Genomic DNA, 19,479 nt, shown 5'->3' on the forward strand with positions numbered 1-19,479 from the left:
GACTTTTCTTCGGCCTGCGGCAACCGGGCCCGTCACCGCAAGCGCATGCCAGCGCTGGATACAGCCTCCACTACATCTGCCATCGAGCCTGCAATTATTCCGTGACCGGTGACCTTTTTGGCCTGTGGCATCCGGGCCCGTCACCGTAAGCGCACGCTAGCGCTGGACACAGCCCTCATATATCCATCTCTCGGACGTCCAGCCAAAACCACCCTGAGGAGTTGGTAACTATATCACTTTGTGAACTGTTCTAAACCACATGAGAACGGAGTGTACCGCACAAAAGTACACTATGTCGGTTTACAATATATTGAGATAGCGGTAGAACGTAATTCACATGCTATATTTTTAAAACATTTTTTAATATATGCTTTGTATTCAAATATCATACCTCCCCACAAGGGCCCTGTGGTAGGAGGCATTTATGTATTAGATTTGTATTATTTATTTTATGTCCTATTTGTATTTTTTATATTAAATTTGTACATCATTTAAAGTGAAGCACAGTCCGATTTATTATTTATTATTTTTTCTGTAATTTCATCATCATGTACCATTTTATGGTATTAGTCTAGAGGCATTTGGTACCCCCCCTTTTTTTCCTTATAGATTTGTAAATTACTTCTATTAAAAGATCCCAATCCTTCCAGTACTTATCAGCTGTTGTATAATGCACAGGAAGTTATTTTCTTTTTGAATTTCCTTTCTGCCTGACCACAGTACTCTCTGCTGACACCTATGTCCGTGTCAGGAACTGTCCAGAGCAGGAGAGGTTTGCTATGGGCATTTGCTCCTACTCTGGACAGTTCCTAAAATGGCCAGAGGTGTCAGTAGAGAACTTCTCTATTATACAGCAGCTGATAAGTACTGGAAGGATTAAGATTTTTTAACAGAAGTCATTTACAAATCTGTTTATCTTTCTGGTGCCAGTTGATTTAAAAGAAAATGTTTTCCAGCAGAGTACCCCTTTAAAAAAGAGATAGCAGCCAAAACTCTCCTTCATGTGAGATCTTTCCACCTTAAAGCGTACCTGTCAGACCCCCCCCCCATCCTGATCGTGTACATATAATTTATTTGTGTCTACAATCTATATTTCTCTCAGAGTTACCTTTATTTACTTACCATAATTTGCTCTGTGAGGTTTCTGTCCATGCAGAGGTATCGGGCGTGTCCCTCTCTTCTCCTCACTGTGATGACTCCTCCCCCTCCCTCTGCTCTTAGAGCACAGCAGCTATGGACCTGCCTGCAGCCCTGTCAATCACTCATGGTGTCCATGACATGTCGATGACGACTGGAAACTGCAGGACTGGTATGTATCCCTGGAGGCAGGGGGACTGTCACGATGCCGGCTGGCAGGTAGTGGATCCTCTGTGCCAGAGAGGGATTGGCGTGGACCGTGCTAGAGGATCGGTTCTAAGTCACTACTGGTTTTCACCAGAGCCCGCCGCAAAGCGGGATGGTCTTGCTGCGGCGGTAGTGACCAGGTCGTATCCCCTAGCAACGGCTCAACCTCTCTGGCTGCTGAAGATAGCGCGGTACAAGGGAGTAGACAGAAGCAAGGTCGGACGTAGCAGAAGGTCGGGGCAGGCAGCAAGGATCGTAGTCAGGGGCAACGGCAGAAGGTCTGGAATCACAGGCAAGGAACACACAAGGAACGCTTTCACTGGCACTAGGGCAACAAGATCCGGCGAGGGAGTGAAGGGGAAGTGAGGTGATATAGGGAAGTGCACAGGTGTAACACTAATTGGAACCACTGCACCAATCAGCGGTGCAGTGGCCCTTTAAATCGCAAAGACCCGGCGCGCGCGCGCCCTAGGGAGCGGGGCCGCGCGCGCCGGGACAGAACTGACGGGGAGCGAGTAAGGTACGGGAGCCGGGGTGCGCATCGCGAGCGGGCGCTACCCGCATCGCGAATCGCATCCCGGCCGGAGGTGGTAACGCAGCGCCCCGGGTCCGTGGAACCGACCGGGGCGCTGCAGTGAGGGAAGTGTAGCGAGCGCTCCGGGGAGGAGCGGGGACCCGGAGCGCTCGGCGTAACAGTACCCCCCCCCTTGGGTCTCCCCCTCTTCTTGGGGCCTGAGAACCTGAGGATCAGACTTTTGTCCAGGATATTGTCCTCAGGTTCCCAGGACCTCTCTTCTGGACCACAACCCTCCCAATCCACTAAAAAAAAAGTTCTTCCCCTGACCTTTTTAGAGGCCAAAATCTCTTTAACAGAGAAGATGTCCGAGGAGCCGGAAACAGGAGTGGGAGGAACAGATTTAGGAGAAAAACGGTTGAGGATGAGAGGTTTAAGAAGAGAGACGTGAAAGGCATTAGGGATACGAAGAGAAGGAGGAAGAAGAAGTTTGTAAGAGACAGGATTAATTTGACACAAAACTTTAAAAGGACCAAGATAGCGTGGTCCCAACTTATAGCTCGGGACACGGAAACGGACATATTTAGCGGAGAGCCATACCTTGTCTCCAGGGGAAAAAATGGGAGGAGCTCTTCTTTTCTTATCTGCGAATCTCTTCATGCGAGAAGAAGCCTGTAAGAGAGAATTTTGGGTCTCTTTCCATATGGTGGAAAGATCACGAGAAATTTCATCCACAGCGGGCAGACCAGAGGGCAAGGGGGTAGGGAGGGGGGGAAGAGGGTGACGGCCGTACACCACGAAAAACGGAGATTTGGAGGAAGATTCAGAGATTCTGAAATTATACGAGAATTCGGCCCAAGGTAGAAGATCTGCCCAGTCATCCTGGCGGGAGGAAACAAAATGTCGTAAATAGTCACCCAAGATCTGGTTAATTCTCTCTACTTGTCCATTGGATTGAGGATGGTATGCAGAAGAAAAATTTAATTTAATCTTGAGTTGTTTACAGAGAGCCCTCCAGAATTTAGACACAAATTGGACGCCTCTATCCGAGACGATCTGTGTAGGCAACCCGTGAAGACGAAAAATGTGTACAAAAAATTGTTTAGCCAACTGAGGCGCTGAAGGAAGACCAGGAAGAGGGATGAAATGTGCCATTTTGGAGAATCGATCAACGACCACCCAAATAACAGTGTTGCCATGGGATGGGGGTAAGTCAGTAATAAAATCCATACCAATCAGAGACCAAGGTTGTTCGGGGACAGGTAGAGGATGAAGAAAACCAGCGGGCTTCTGGCGAGGAGTCTTATCCCGGGCACAGATAGTGCAGGCTCGCACAAAGTCCACCACATCAGTCTCTAGAGTCGGCCACCAATAGAAGCGAGAGATGAGTTGCACAGATTTCTTGATGCCCGCATGACCTGCGAGATGGGAGGAGTGACCCCATTTGAGGATCCCAAGGCGTTGGCGTGGAGAAACAAAGGTCTTTCCTGGAGGAGTTTGCCTGATGGAGGCTGGAGAAGTGGAAATCAGGCAGTCAGGAGGAATGATGTGTTGAGGAGAGAGTTCAATTTCAGAGGCATCTGAGGAACGAGAGAGAGCATCGGCCCTAATGTTTTTATCAGCAGGCCGAAAGTGAATTTCAAAATTAAATCGGGCAAAGAACAGAGACCACCTGGCCTGACGAGGATTCAGCCGTTGGGCAGACTGGAGGTAGGAGAGGTTCTTGTGATCGGTGTAAATAATAACTGGAAATCTTGATCCCTCCAGCAGATGCCTCCATTCCTCAAGTGCTAATTTAATGGCTAGAAGCTCTCGATCCCCGATGGAGTAGTTCCTCTCCGCCGGAGAGAAGGTCCTGGAAAAAAAACCACAAGTAACAGCATGCCCGGAAGAGTTTTTTTGTAGAAGGACAGCTCCAGCTCCCACTGAGGAGGCATCAACCTCCAATAGGAAGGGTTTAGATGGGTCAGGTCTGGAGAGCACGGGAGCCGAAGAAAAGGCAGACTTGAGTCGTTTAAAGGCGTCTTCCGCTTGAGGAGGCCAAGACTTGGGATCGGCATTTTTTTTTGTTAAAGCCACAATAGGAGCCACAATGGTAGAAAAATGTGGAATAAATTGCCTGTAATAATTGGCGAACCCCAAAAAACGTTGGATGGCACGGAGTCCGGAGGGGCGTGGCCAATCTAAGACGGCAGAGAGTTTATCTGGGTCCATTTGTAGTCCCTGGCCAGAGACCAAGTATCCTAGAAAAGGAAGAGATTGGCATTCAAACAGACATTTCTCTATTTTGGCATAGAGTTGATTATCACGAAGTCTCTGAAGAACCATACGGACATGCTGGCGGTGTTCTTCAAGATTGGCAGAAAAAATCAGGATATCGTCCAGATATACAACAACACAGGAGTATAGTAGATCACGAAAAATTTCATTAACAAAGTCTTGGAAGACGGCAGGGGCGTTGCATAGACCAAAGGGCATGACCAGATACTCAAAGTGTCCATCTCTGGTGTTAAATGCCGTTTTCCATTCATCCCCCTCTCTGATGCGGATGAGATTATAAGCACCTCTTAAGTCCAGTTTGGTAAAAATATGGGCACCTTGGAGACGATCAAAGAGTTCAGAGATGAGGGGTAGGGGGTAGCGGTTCTTAACCGTGATTTTATTAAGACCGCGGTAGTCAATGCAAGGACGTAGAGAGCCATCTTTTTTGGACACAAAGAAAAATCCGGCTCCGGCAGGAGAGGAGGATTTACGGATAAAGCCCTTTTTTAAATTTTCTTGGACGTATTCAGACATGGCAAGAGTCTCTGGGACGGACAGAGGATAGATTCTGCCCCGGGGTGGAGTAGTGCCCGGGAGGAGGTCAATGGGACAATCATAAGGCCTGTGAGGAGGTAGAGTCTCAGCTTGTTTTTTGCAAAAAACGTCCGCAAAGTCCATATAGGCCTTAGGGAGACCGGTTACATGAGGAAGCACAGGGACACGGCAAGGTTTACTGGGAACCGGTTTTAAGCAGTCCTTGGAACAAGAGGGCCCCCAACTCTTGATCTCCCCAGTGGACCAATCCAGGATTGGGGAATGGAGTTGAAGCCAGGGAAGTCCAAGAAGGATTTCAGAAGTGCAATTGGGGAGGACCAACAGTTCAATCCTCTCGTGATGAGATCCGATGCACATTAGAAGGGGCTCCGTGCGGAAACGTATAGTACAGTCCAATCTTTCATTGTTTACACAATTGATGTAGAGGGGTCTGGCGAGACTGGTCACCGGGATGTTGAACCTGTTGACGAGAGAGGCTAAGATGAAATTTCCTGCAGATCCAGAGTCCAAGAAGGCCACAGCAGAGAAGGAGAAGGCAGAGGCAGACATCCGCACAGGCACAGTAAGACGTGGAGAAGCAGAGTAGACATCAAGGACTGTCTCACCTTTGTGCGGAGTCAGCGGACGTCTTTCCAGGCGGGGAGGACGGATAGGACAATCCTTCAGGAAGTGTTCGGTACTAGCACAGTACAGGCAGAGATTCTCCATGCGGCGTCGTGTCCTCTCTTGGGGTGTCAGACGAGACCGGTCGACCTGCATAGCCTCCACGGCGGGAGGCACAGGAACAGATTGCAGGGGACCAGAGGAGAGAGGAGCCGGGGAGAAGAAACGCCTCGTGCGAACAGAGTCCATATCCTGGCGGAGCTCCTGACGCCGTTCGGAAAAACGCATGTCAATGCGAGTGGCAAGATGGATGAGTTCATGTAGGTTAGCAGGGATTTCTCGTGCGGCCAGAACATCTTTAATGTTGCTGGATAGGCCTTTTTTAAAGGTCGCGCAGAGTGCCTCATTATTCCAGGATAATTCTGAAGCAAGGGTACGGAACTGTACGGCATACTCGCCAACGGAAGAATTACCCTGGACCAGGTTCAACAGGGCAGTCTCAGCAGAAGAGGCTCGGGCAGGTTCCTCAAAGACACTTCGAATTTCCGAGAAGAAGGAGTGTACAGAGGCAGTGACGGGGTCATTGCGGTCCCAGAGCGGTGTGGCCCAAGCCAGGGCTTTTCCAGACAGCAGGCTGACTACGAAAGCCACCTTAGACCTTTCAGTGGGGAACTGGTCCGACATCATCTCCAAGTGTAATGAACATTGGGAAAGAAAGCCACGGCAAAACTTAGAGTCCCCATCAAATTTATCCGGCAAGGATAGTCGTATTCCAGAAGCGGCCACTCGCTGCGGAGGAGGTACAGGAGCTGGCGGAGGAGATGATTGCTGGAGCTGTGGTAGTAACTGTTGTAGCATAACAGTCAGTTGAGACAGCTGTTGGCCTTGTTGCGCAATCTGTTGTGACTGCTGGGCGACCACCGTGGTGAGGTCAGCGACAACTGGCAGAGGAACTTCAGCGGGATCCATGGCCGGATCTACTGTCACGATGCCGGCTGGCAGGTAGTGGATCCTCTGTGCCAGAGAGGGATTGGCGTGGACCGTGCTAGAGGATCGGTTCTAAGTCACTACTGGTTTTCACCAGAGCCCGCCGCAAAGCGGGATGGTCTTGCTGCGGCGGTAGTGACCAGGTCGTATCCCCTAGCAACGGCTCAACCTCTCTGGCTGCTGAAGATAGCGCGGTACAAGGGAGTAGACAGAAGCAAGGTCGGACGTAGCAGAAGGTCGGGGCAGGCAGCAAGGATCGTAGTCAGGGGCAACGGCAGAAGGTCTGGAATCACAGGCAAGGAACACACAAGGAACGCTTTCACTGGCACTAGGGCAACAAGATCCGGCGAGGGAGTGAAGGGGAAGTGAGGTGATATAGGGAAGTGCACAGGTGTAACACTAATTGGAACCACTGCACCAATCAGCGGTGCAGTGGCCCTTTAAATCGCAAAGACCCGGCGCGCGCGCGCCCTAGGGAGCGGGGCCGCGCGCGCCGGGACAGAACTGACGGGGAGCGAGTAAGGTACGGGAGCCGGGGTGCGCATCGCGAGCGGGCGCTACCCGCATCGCGAATCGCATCCCGGCCGGAGGTGGTAACGCAGCGCCCCGGGTCCGTGGAACCGACCGGGGCGCTGCAGTGAGGGAAGTGTAGCGAGCGCTCCGGGGAGGAGCGGGGACCCGGAGCGCTCGGCGTAACAGGGACCCCTAGTGGCCACTTTTTTGACTGGCTTTTTCAGTATAAAATGCTGAACATTTTCTGATGAAAGCAATTGCAAAACATATTGTTTTTGCATGCTTTATAAAATATCAAAGGTTATTGTATCTGACAGTGCCCATTTAAACATTTGCTAAATAACATTCCTGATGAACAGTCTTTAACCCCTTAACGACGCAGGACGTCGTCGGTCCCGGCGCTCATCAACGGCCGGGACCTGCGGCTAATACCACACATCGCCGATCGCGGCGATGTGCGGTATTAACTCTTTAGAAGCGGCGGTCAAAGCTGACTGCCGCTTCTAAAGTGAAAGTGAAAGTGACCCGGCTGCTCAGTCGGGCTGTTCGGGACCGCCGCGGTGAAATCGCGGCGTCCCGAACAGCTGACAGGACACCGGGAGGGCCCTTACCTGCCTCCTCGGTGTCCGATCAGCGAATGACTGCTCCGTGCCTGAGATCCAGGCAGGAGCAGTCAAGCGCCGATAACGCTGATCACAGGCGTGTTAATACACGCCACTGATCAGAATAGGAGATCAGTGTGTGCAGTGTTACAGGTCCCTATGGGACCTGTAACACTGCAAAAAAAATGTAAAAAAAAAGTGTTAATAAAGGTCATTTAACCCCTTTCCTAATAAAAGTTTGAATCACCCCCCTTTTCCCATAAAAAAAATAAAACAGTGTAAAAAAAATAAAAATAAACATATGTGGTATCGCCTGAACTATAAAAATATATAATTAATTAAACCGCACGGTCAATGGCGTACGCGCAAAAAAAATTCCAAAGTCCAAAAAGCGTATTTTGGTCACTTTTTATACCATTAAAAAAATGAATAAAAAGTGATCAAAAAGTCTGATCAAAACAAAAATCATACCAATAAAAACTTCAGATCACAGCGCAAAAAATGAGTCCTCATACCGCCCTGTACGTGGAAAAATATAAAAGTTATAGGGGTCAGAAGATGACATTTTTAAACGTATACATTTTCCTGCATGTAGTTATGATTTTTTCCAGAAGTGCGACAAAATCAAACCTATATAAGTAGGGTATCATTTTAACCGTGTGGACCTACAGAATAATGATAAGGTATAATTTTTACCGAAATGTGCACTGCGTAGAAACGGAAGCCCCCAAAAGTTACAAAATGGCGTTTTTTCTTCGATTTTGTCGCACAATGATTTTTTTTTTCCGTTTCACCGTGCATTTTTGGGTAAAATGACTAATGTCACTGCAAAGTAAAATTGGCGATGCAAAAAATTAGCCATAATATGGATTTTTAGGTGGAAAATTGAAAGGGTTATGATTTTTAAAAGGTAAGGAGAAAAAAATGAAAGTGCAAAAACGGTAAAACCCTGAGTCCTTAAGGGGTTAAGGACCAGGCCATTTTACACCTTAGGACCAGAGCGTTTTTTGAACATCTGACCACTGTCAGTTTAAACATTAATAACTCTGGAATGCTTTTAGTTATCATTCTGATTCCGAGATTGTTTTTTCGTGACATATTCTACTTTAACATGGTGGTAAATTTTAGTGGTAACTTGCATCCTTTCGTGGTGAAAAATCCCAAAATTTGAAGAAAAAATTGAAAATTTTGCATTTTTCTAACTTTGAAGCTCTCTGCTTGTAAGGAAAATGGATATTCCAAATAAAAAGTTTTTTGATCCACATACACAATATGTCTACTTTATGTTTGCATCATAAAATTGACAAGTTTTTACTTTTGGAAGACACCAGAGGGCTTCAAAGTTCAGCAGCAATTTTCCAATTTTTCACAAAATTTTCAAACTCACTATTTTTCAGTGACCAGTTCAGGTTTGAAGTGGATTTGAAGGGTCTTCATATTAGAAATACCCCACAAATGACCCCATTATAAAAACTGCACCCCCCAAAGTATTCAAAATGACATTCAGTCAGCGTTTTAACCCTTTAGGTGTTTCACAGGAATAGCAGCAAAGTGAAGGAGAAAATTCACAATCTTCATTTTTTACACTTGCATGTTCTTGTAGACCCAATTTTTTTATTTTTACAAGGGGTAAAAGGAGAAAATTTATACTTGTTTTTGTAGCCCAATTTCTCTCGAGTAAGGACATACCTCATATGTCTATGTAAAGTGTTCGGCAGGCGCAGTAGAGGGCTCAGAAGCGAAGGAGCGACAAGGGGATTTTGGAGAGTACGTTTTTCTGAAATGGTTTTTGGGGGGCATGTTGCATTTAGGAAGCCCGTATAGTGCCAGAACAGCAATAAAAAAAAAAAACACATGCCATACCATTTTGGAAACTAGACCCCTTGAGGAACGTAAAAAGGAATTAAGTGAGCCTTAATACCCCACAGGGGTTTCACGACTTTTGCATATGTTAAAAAAAAAAATAATGTGCTTCCCCCCCAAATTTCACATTTTTTGCACGGGTTAATAGCAGAAAATACCCCCCAAAATTTGTAACCCCATTTCTTCTGAGTATGGAAATACCCCATGTGTGGACGTCAAGTGCCCTGCAGTCGAACTACAATGCTCAGAAGAGGAGGAGCACCATTGAGCTTTCGAAGAGTGAATTTGTTTGGAATTGTAGTCAGGGGCCATGTGCGTTTACAAAGCCCCCCGTGGTGCCAGAACAGTGGACCCCCCCACATATGACCCCACTTTGGAAACTACACCCCTCCCAGAATTTAATAAGGGGTGCAGTGAGTATTTACACCCCACTGGCATTTGACCGATCTTTGGAACAGTGGGCTGAGCAAATGAAAAATAAAAATTTTCATTTTCACGGACCACTGTTCCAAAAATCTGTCAGACACCTGTGGGGTGTAAATGCTCACTGTACTCCTTATTACATTACGTGAGGGGTTTCGTTTCCAAAATGGGGTCACATGTTGGGGGGTCCATTGTTCTGGCACTATGGGAGCTTTGTAAACACACGTGGCCTTCAATTCCGGACACATTTTCTCTTCAATATCCCAATGGCGCTCCTTCTATTCTGAGCATTGTAGTTCGCCCGCCGAGCACTTTACGTCCACATTTGAGGTATTTTCTTACTCAGAAGAAATGGGGTTACAAATTTTGGGGGGCTCTTTTCCTATTTTCCCTTGTGAAAATGAAAAATTTAGGGTAACACCAGCATTTTAGTGAAAAAAAATAATTTTTTTCATTTTTCCATCCAACTTTAACGGAAATTTGTCAAACACCTGTGGGGTTTTCAGGCGCACTATACCCCTTGTTACATTCCGTGAGGTGTGTAGTTTCCAAAATATGTTGGTATTTTTTTTTTTTGTTTATGTCAGAACCGCTGTAAAATTAGCCACCCCTGTGCAAATTACCAATTTAGGCTTCAAATGTACATAGTGCGCTCTCACTCTTGAGCCTTGTTATGCGCCCGCAGATCATTTTACGCCCACATCTGGGGTATTTACGTACTCAGGAGAAATTGCGTTACAAATTTTGGGGGTCTTTTTTTCCTTTTACCTCTTGTGAAAATAAAAAGTAAAGGGCAACACCAGCATGTTAGTGTAAAAAAGTTTACACTAACAGGCTGGTGTAGACCCCAACTGTTTCCTTGAAATACGACAGGTCTCCGAAGTGAGAGAGCGCCATGCGCATTTGAGGACTAAATTAGGGATTGCATAGGGGTGGACATAGGGGTATTCTACGCCAGTGATTCCCAAACAGGGTGCCTCCAGGTGTTGCTAAACTCCCAGCATGCCTGGACAGTCAGTGGCTGTCCAGAAATGCTGGGAGTTGTTGTTTTGCAATAGCTGGAGGCTCCGTTTTGGAAACACTGCCGTACAATACGTTTTACATTTTTATTGGGGGGCGGGGACAGTGTAAGGGGGTGTATATGTTGTGTTTTACCCTTTATTATGTGTTAGTGTAGTATAGTGTAGTGTTTTTAGGGTACATTCACACTGGCGGAGGTTTACAGTGAGTTCCCTGCTAGGAGTTTGCGCTGCGGCGAAAAATTTGCCGCAGCTCAGATTTGAAGCAGAAAACTTACTGTAAGCCTTCCCGTGTGAATTTACCCTGTACGTTCACATGGGGGGGGGGGGCAAACCTCCAGCTGTTTCAAAACTACAACTCCCAGCATGTACTGACAGGCCGTGCATGATGGGGGTTGTACTTTTGCAACAGCTGGAGGCACTGGTTGGAAAACCTTCGGTTAGGTTCTGTTATCTAACTCAATATTTTCCAACATGTGTGCCTCCAGCTGTTGCAAAACTACAACTCCCAGCATGTACTGATCACCTAAGGGCATGCTGGGAGATGTAGTTATGCAACAGCTGGAGGGATCGCAACTACAACTCCCAGCATGCTGTTTTGCAACATCTGGAGAGCTACAGTATAGAGACCACTGCAAATTGTGGCCCTCCAGATGCTGCAAAACTACAAATCCCAGCTTGCCCAGACAGCAAACAGTTGTGTGGGCATGCTAGGAGTTGTAGTTTTGCAAGATCTGGAGGGCTATAGTTCAGAGACTACCATATAGTGGTCTCAAACTGTAGCCCTCCAGCTGTTGCAAAACTACAACTCCCAGCATGCCCAAACAGCTGTCTGGGCATGCTGGGAGTTGTAGTTTTGCAACATCGGGAGTGCTACAGTATAGAGATAACTATATAGTGGTCTCGGACTGCAGCCCTCCAGATGTTGCTAGGCAACTTACCGGCTTCCGTCGGATCCAGGGAACCTGCTGCATAACATCGCCGCCCGCCGATCTCCGAGCCTCCGCAGATCGGTAAGTGGACTCCGACGCCGGTCCTCTGTACTTTCCCCGTTCTGCCCCACCTATTGTGGGTGGGCAGGACGGTGAAAACGAAAGTTAACCCCCCGCCCCCGATCTGCTATTGGTGGTCGCGTCTAGACCACCAATAGCAGGGATAGGAGGGGTGGCACCCCTGCCACCTCACTCCTATCTCTTCAGGGGGATTGTGGGTGTCTTAGACACCCGCGATCCCCCTTATATTCCGGGTCACCATAGACCCGTAATGACCCGGAATTGCGCAAATCGCAAGTGTGAATTCACTTGCGATTTGTGCCAATCGCCGACATGGGGGGCATTTGCGCGGGGTGCCTGCTGATAGATATCAGCAGTCACCACGGTCCAGTCCCCGCCCGGCGCGCGGCAGGGACCGAAATTCCCACGGACGTATGAGTACGTGCCTGGTCCTTAAGAGGTTAAAGATGAAGAGAATCTGCATAACCAATTATGCATTTGAATACCAAGCTAAAGCCTTATCTTTCAGGTTTCTGGAAAGGGGTTACAACAAAAGTGCTATATTAGCTGGTAATATGAGAGCTAAGACAAGGGACAGAGCATTATTACTTTCAACCAGGAAGAAGACTTCCAAATGATCCTGAACCAGTATGTTTGTATGCACGGTTAAAGGGGTACTCCACTGGAAAACATTTTCTTTTAAGTCAACTGATGCCAGAAAGTTAAACATATTTGTAAATTGCTTCTATTAACCCCTTAAGGACCAAGGACGTACAGGTACGTCCTTGGTCCTGCTCCCGTGATATAACGCGGGGTTACACGGTAACCCCGCATCATATCACGGTGAGCCTGGCATCATAGTGAAGCCGGGACCCGCCGCTAATAGCGCACAGTGCCGATCGCGGCGCCGCGCGCTATTAACCCTTTAGCCGCGTGCTCAGAGCTGAGCCACGCGGCTAAAAGTGAAAGTAAAAACTGCCGGTTAACTCAGTGGGCTGTTCGGGATAGCTGCGGCGAAATCACGGCATCCCGAACAGCTTACAGGACAGCGGGAGGGTCCCTACCTGCCTCCTCGCTGTCCGATTGCCGAATGACTGCTCAGTGCCTGAGATCCAGGCATGAGCAGTCAAGCGGCAGAATCATCGATCACTGGTTTCCTATGAGAAACCAGTGATCAATGATAAAGATCAGTGTTTGCAGTGTTATAGGTCCTTATGGGAGCTATAACACTGCAAAAAAAAGTGAAAAAAATAAGTGAATAAAGATCATTAAAAGTTTGAATCACCCCCCTTTTTCCATAAAAAAAAAACACAGTGTAAATAAAAATAAGCATAAACATATATGTTATCACCGTGTGCGGAAATGTCCGAATTATAAAAATATATTGTTAATTAAAACGCTCGGTCAATGGCGTACGCGCAAACAAATTCCAAAGTCCAAAATAGTGCATTTTTGGTCACTTTTTATATCATTTAACGATCAATAAGTCCTATCAATGCAAAAATGGTAACGTTAAAATCTTCAGATCACGGCGCAAAAAATGAGCCCTCATACCGCCCCATACACGGAAAAATAAAAAAGTTATAGGGGTCAGAAAATGACAATTTTAAACGTATTAATTTTCCTGCATGCAGTTATGATTTTTTCCAGAAGTCCGACAAAATCAAACCTATATAAGTAGGGTATAATTTTAATCGTATGGACCTACAAAATAAAGATAAGGTGTCATTTTTACCGAAAAATGTACTGCGTAGAAACGGAAGCCCCCAAAATTTACAAAACGGCGTTTTTTTTTTTCAATTTTGTCGCACAATGATTTTTTTTCCGTTTCACCGTAGATTTTTGGGCAAAATGACTGATGTCATTACAAAGTAGAATTGGTGGTGCAAAAAATAAGCAATCATATGGATTTTTTGGTGCAAAATGTTATGATTTTTTAAAGGCAAGGAGCAAAAAACGAAAATGCAAAAACGGAAAACCCCCCGGTCCTCAAGGGGTTAAAAAATCCCAACCGTTCCAGTACTTATCAGCTGCTATATGCTCCACAGGAAGTTCTTTTCTTTTTGAATTTCCTTTCTGCCTGAACACAAGTGCTCTCTCCTGACACCACTGTCCATGTCAGGAACTGTCCAGAGCAAGAGAGGATTGCTATGGGGATTTGCTCACACTCTGGACAGTTCCTGACATGGACAGATGTGTCAGCAGAGAGCACTGTGGTCAGACAGAAAACAAATTCAAAAAGAAAAAAAACTTCCTCTGTATTATACAGCAGCTGATAATACTAGAAGGATTGGGATTTTTTAACAGAAGTAATTTATAAATCTGTTTAACTTTCTGGCACCAGTTGATTTAAAAGAAAATGTTTTCCAGTGGAGTACCCCTTTAACATTAGAGAACAAAAGATCCGTGCTGGATACTTTTTTACCTGTTTTGTTGGTTGATGAAACTTTATCAAAAAGTTTACCAGCATGTTCTCAAAATTACCTATTGGACATCTAACAATCTTTGAGATATGCTTGTTAAGAGACACTATTCTGGAACATCATGACAGAATGCTGATGACTTTCAAAGTATGGATGGTAGTTAGTGTTACAAGAACATCTGAGGAATCCGTAGGGGCAAAATACATGTTGGAGTTTGGGGTGGGTTGTGGTCAGAGCCGTAGCTTGAAGCTGGTCTCTTATGGGGAAGATGTGCTTTGGGGCCCCCTTAGGCACCAGGGCCCCGGTGCGATTGCTACCTTTATAGCTACGCTCCTGGTTGTGGTGACCCGTTGGCATTATATATTTCTGTCTCTGGTATGTACTTTACTGTATATTATTGCTGTAGCCAGGTTTTCAGACTTGCTATTGCATTGCTGGGCTCCCCTGGTGTTTACTATGCAGGATCCTATCCTTGTGACTGGTGCATGTGCATTTAATCTTTTTTAGTCATTTTAAAATTGAATGTGCTCACGTCAAGTGTTTGAGACGCTTCAACATATTCTCCTACTTTGCTTACCTCTATTTCCAGCCAATAAAATGCTGTGGACAGAGGCATAACTTGTAGTTTCTGGGCCGGGATGCAGAATGTGCAACAGGGCCCCATGTGCCAATTTTAATACTGGTCACTTATGGGGCAGATGTGCTTTGGGGCCCTCTTAGGCACCAGGGCCCCGATGCGACTGCTACTTCTGCACCCACTATAGCTATGCCCCTGGCAGTGGGTACCAAGGTGTACTTCTTTCATGCTTACCTGTTTTAGTGATCAATAGGGGTCTTGGCACCCAGACCTTTTTTCATAAATACCCTTTAAAGGGCTTATCCTAAGATTAAAATTTATCTACAACTAGCTGATCTGTGGGATCTATATGCTGGTGAAAATGAGGTAAAATTCCACCTGAGTTAATGGAGTGGCAGCATGCATTCTCAGTCACTGCTCTATTCGCTGTCTATGTAACTTCCAAACATAGCCTACTTTAGTGTTCAGCAAAGTTCGGAAGTCACATGGAGAATGAATGGAGTAATGGCTGAGCATGTACCCTGCCACACCACTTGGGGGACATTTGATATCTGTGTGGTTCCAAGTAGTTGGCCCCTGCCAATCAGCTAGTGATCTCTTATACTGTGGATAGGAAATAACCTGGAATTTTGGAACAAAGTTGTTACAAGAGACTGCTTGAGGGCAAGGTTTCATCTAGATTGTTAAAATTAATAATCAAACTCTAAATTTAGGCTACTTAATGCAAAACACTCAACATAGAAATGATCAGTAAATGATGGACCATGAAACAACATGTTGCCATATATGAATATCTGAGCTAGTATGTTACATGAGGATAAGTTAGCCTAGCCAACCTATTGTTTTACCTATTTGTACCATCCTTCTCCCAGCCCTAAAGATGGAGCCACATATTGCATACTTTTAGAAAAAAAAATCTACAAGTACAATACAATGGGCCAGATGTACAATTTCAAATGCAATGTATTCTGATGCAATTTGCCCCGAAACACTGTTCTTAAATGTCTTGCACTGTAAGTTGTTGACATGTTGTAGATACTTTTCTTATGTGTTCGATAAAAGGGGTGGCCTCTGTAAGAGCAAGTGGTTTTAGTGTAAAGAAAAAGGCCCTGATGGCGCCAAAATGTGCCAGAATTTTGCCACATGACTCTGGTTATAAGTAAGTCAACTAAGAGTTGGTTTAAACTTAGCCTGGATCCGTGTTTTTCAACCAGTGTGGCTCCAGCTGGTGCAAAACTACAACTTTTAGCATGCATGGACAAAGGCATGCTCGGAGTCGTTCTCTTGCACTAGCAGGAGGCACACTGGTTTGGAAGCACTGGCCTAGACAGTCTTTAGTTACACCATATTTATCAGAGGGCTCCTGGTCCCCACTCTTCACCTCTATTTCCTTGTTACTGTGATGCATCGTCCCCACATTACCTGCCCTATTCAGCCAGTCACTGAGGCAGGACATCCCCGGAGCCAGTTATTGGCTGAGCTGGGTCATTCCTGTGGGGACGATACATAACAGTAACCAGGAGGAAGCAGTGGAGAGTGTATACCGGGAGCCATCTGAAGGACAGCTGTGGTGGATTAATGGGCTGAGTAAAGGGGTGAGTATCACCACTTTTTGTTTTTATAGCAGCCCTAGCCATATATAACAAATTCTATTATCCCCAGACAACCTCTTTATCCTTTATGCAAAGGAAAAAAACTATGTATGAAACGGGTTGCAATACGAATAACTCCTCTAACAGATACCTTTTTTCTCCTACAGAGGCATCATTTAAAGTCAATTCAGCTTTGCATAAAGATTTTGCAGATGGGCAGGCTGTGCATATTTTCTTAAAAGGAACTTGTCATCAGTTTCATGCGGCCCAAACCACAGTAGCATGAAACAACCAAAGGTTCTTTTATTTTACACATATGGTGCGGTATTTCAGAGAAATCATAGCTTTTAAAAACTCTGGGAACAGGGTGGTCCTAGCCTGTCCCTGTTTTATGTCGCCCCTGTTTGGGACAGCATGGAACTGATGACAGATTCCCCTTCCCTGTAAGCAGTGTGTATTAACATTTTTTTTGTCAGTTAAATGTCACTAAATATTCATTTTTGGTGGGGATTCTTGCAACAAAATCTGTGCCCAATGCACACAAATTTTCATTTATGTGGTTTTCATAGGGATGTTAGCAAAGATGTTTATGGTTGGGAATGTTGGACTGCTGTTTACACACTAAACAACTTTAAATATTCATATAGTTTACTTTTAACATTATTTTTGTTTTTTTATACAGTAAAACAAAAATATATCAATGCTATGAAATATCATGCAACTTATTATATATTAGTTACACTATTATATACTATATAACTATTATATATTAGTTACACATAAAATGAAATGCATATACACCAAAAAGAAAAAGGTACCAGTGCAACATATTATAATCCAACATGAAAACATTTATTAGAATCTAATAAAGTTTATTCATGTTGGATTATAATATGTTGCACTGGTACCGTTTTCTTTTTGGTGTACATAGTTGTTTTGGTCCAGTACACAGTATGCTTATACAGCCGTGCATACAGTACAGACCAAAAGTTTGGACACACCTTCTCATTCAGAGTTTTCTTTATTTTCATGACTATGAAAATTGTAGATTCACACTGAAGGCATCAAAACTATGAATTAACACATGTGGAATTATATACATAACAAAAAAGTGTGAAAATATGTCATATTCTAGGTTCTAGCCACCTTTTGCTTTGATTACTGCTTTGCACACTCTTGGCATTCTCTTGATGAGCTTCAAGAGGTAGTCATCTGAAATGGTCTTCCAATAGTCTTGAAGGAGTTCCCAGAGATGCTTAGCATTTGTTGGCCCTTTTTGCCTTCACTCTGCGGTCCAGCTCACCCCAAACCATCTCGATTGGGTTCAGGTCCGGTGACTGTGGAGGCCAGATCATCTGGCCCAGCACCCCATCACTCTCCTTCTTGGTCAAATAGCCATTACACAGCCTGGAGGTGTGTTTGGGGTCATTGTCCTGTTGAAAAATAAATGATGGTCCAACTAAATGCAAACCGGATGGAATAGCATGCCGCTGCAAAATGCTGTGGTAGTCATGCTGGTTCAGTATGCCTTCAATTTTGAATAAATCCCCAACAGTGTCACCAGCAAAGCACCCCCACACCATCACACCTCCTCCTCCACACCAGCACACCTGTGATGTGAAAACCATTTCAGGTGACTGCCTCTTGAATCTCCAGAAGAGAATGCCAAGAGTGTGCAGAGCAGTTATCAAAGCAAAAGGTGGCTACTTTGAAGAACCTAGAATATGACATTTTTTCAGTTGTTTCACACTTTTTTGTTATGTATATAATTCCACATGTGTTAATTCATAGTTTTAACGCCTTCAGTGTGAATCTACAATTTTCATAGTCATGAAATAAAGAAAACTCTGAATGAAAAGGTGTGTCCAAACTTTTGGTCTGTACTGTATATGTGACATAAAACGAAATGCACAGAAATGTTAATTCATATGCAGAAAGCTAAAGTATAACTTATTTAGTAAAACGCAGTATTAACCCCCATCAGCAAGCCAGAGAACAGAACACAGTTTAATGTATTATGCCAAAGAAAGCATAAATACAGAACTCAGGCAAATTACCAAAATTGTTCAAACATTCCAGCACACTGGCTGTCTGGATATAAATTGTACTGAGATGTCAAGATTAAGTCCAAAGAAGGCAAGATCTTGGCAAGCAGTCGGCATTTGATACATTCTTAGGGAGGCAGGCACAATGTGAAGCCACTTAACATGAACACAAATTGTATATGTTTGAAATGCATCATATCTTAGCCAACTGTGGCTTCTCAGACCTTCTTAGAAAAACCAAATGACACAATGGTTTCTTTCTAAATAAACAAACTGAAGCAGCCTGTTAATGTTCTTTTCAAGAACTTCATCAGATCAGCTTCTTGCAAGTATATACTGCCTTCTATGTCATGCAGGAGGTAGGGAATGGGGGGAAATAGATGTTATCTGTCTTTTTGTGCATAGGCCCCATAATTGCATCTCATTCCTGACTCCTGCAAAATAATGAGTATGTCCTCTTGCTGCTTTACAAAAACACATGCAGAGGAAATGGTAAGACTTGGGGCTTGTAACTGGCAAAGAAATTCTAACCAGATGATGGAAAAAAATGCTGTTCTCAAAGGAAAACACGGAGCACTGCATGTAATTTAATATACCGTCTCACAATAAGTACTGCAATTTAATATAGTTACATTATGTGCTATTATGCCGTATTTTCTAGTCATTCTTAATACAGTTTGTACATTGTTTTTAGTCACAGCTGTAAATGGATTTTTGATTTATGTATACCATTTACTGGAAAGTGACCGTGAACAGGTATGCTCATCAGTCTTTCGTGGAGGCACCTCACCCACTTTTCACTCTTTCCAAATGCCTCAAGCCCATTGACAATCCATGACAAGGTTTATTATAACTGCCTGCCAGTCTGTTTCATGTGTTTGTCAAGACATGCTCATCAAATGCTTAATATACAGACAATGATATCAAGCATTACAGTGCCTTGCAAAAGTATTCACCCCTTGGCGTTTTTTTTCCCTCTTTTGTTCCATTGCATCCTTAAATTAAAATTGATTGTACATAAGGGACCTGAAAAAAGTCAAAATTGTTAGGCTAGGTTCAGACTACGGAATTTCCGACAGAAATTCAGTCGTAAAATTTCCGCTAGAATTTCCGCTGGCTATAAAGTACATGTGAGTCAATGGGATTTCCGTGCACCTGTTCATAC

At 44.8% G+C, this 19,479-nt stretch overlaps 1 protein-coding gene across 1 annotated transcript in view; it reads left to right on the plus strand.

Annotated features, from left to right (window-relative positions):
- LOC130362304 (uncharacterized) overlaps nt 1-19,479 on the plus strand; it is a 101,475-nt gene that overhangs the window by 79,851 nt on the left and 2,145 nt on the right. The gene's annotated exons all lie outside the window — the stretch shown is intronic.

Source organism: Hyla sarda, chromosome 1, assembly GCF_029499605.1.
Source record: "Hyla sarda isolate aHylSar1 chromosome 1, aHylSar1.hap1, whole genome shotgun sequence".
Taxonomy (NCBI): domain Eukaryota; kingdom Metazoa; phylum Chordata; class Amphibia; order Anura; family Hylidae; genus Hyla; species Hyla sarda.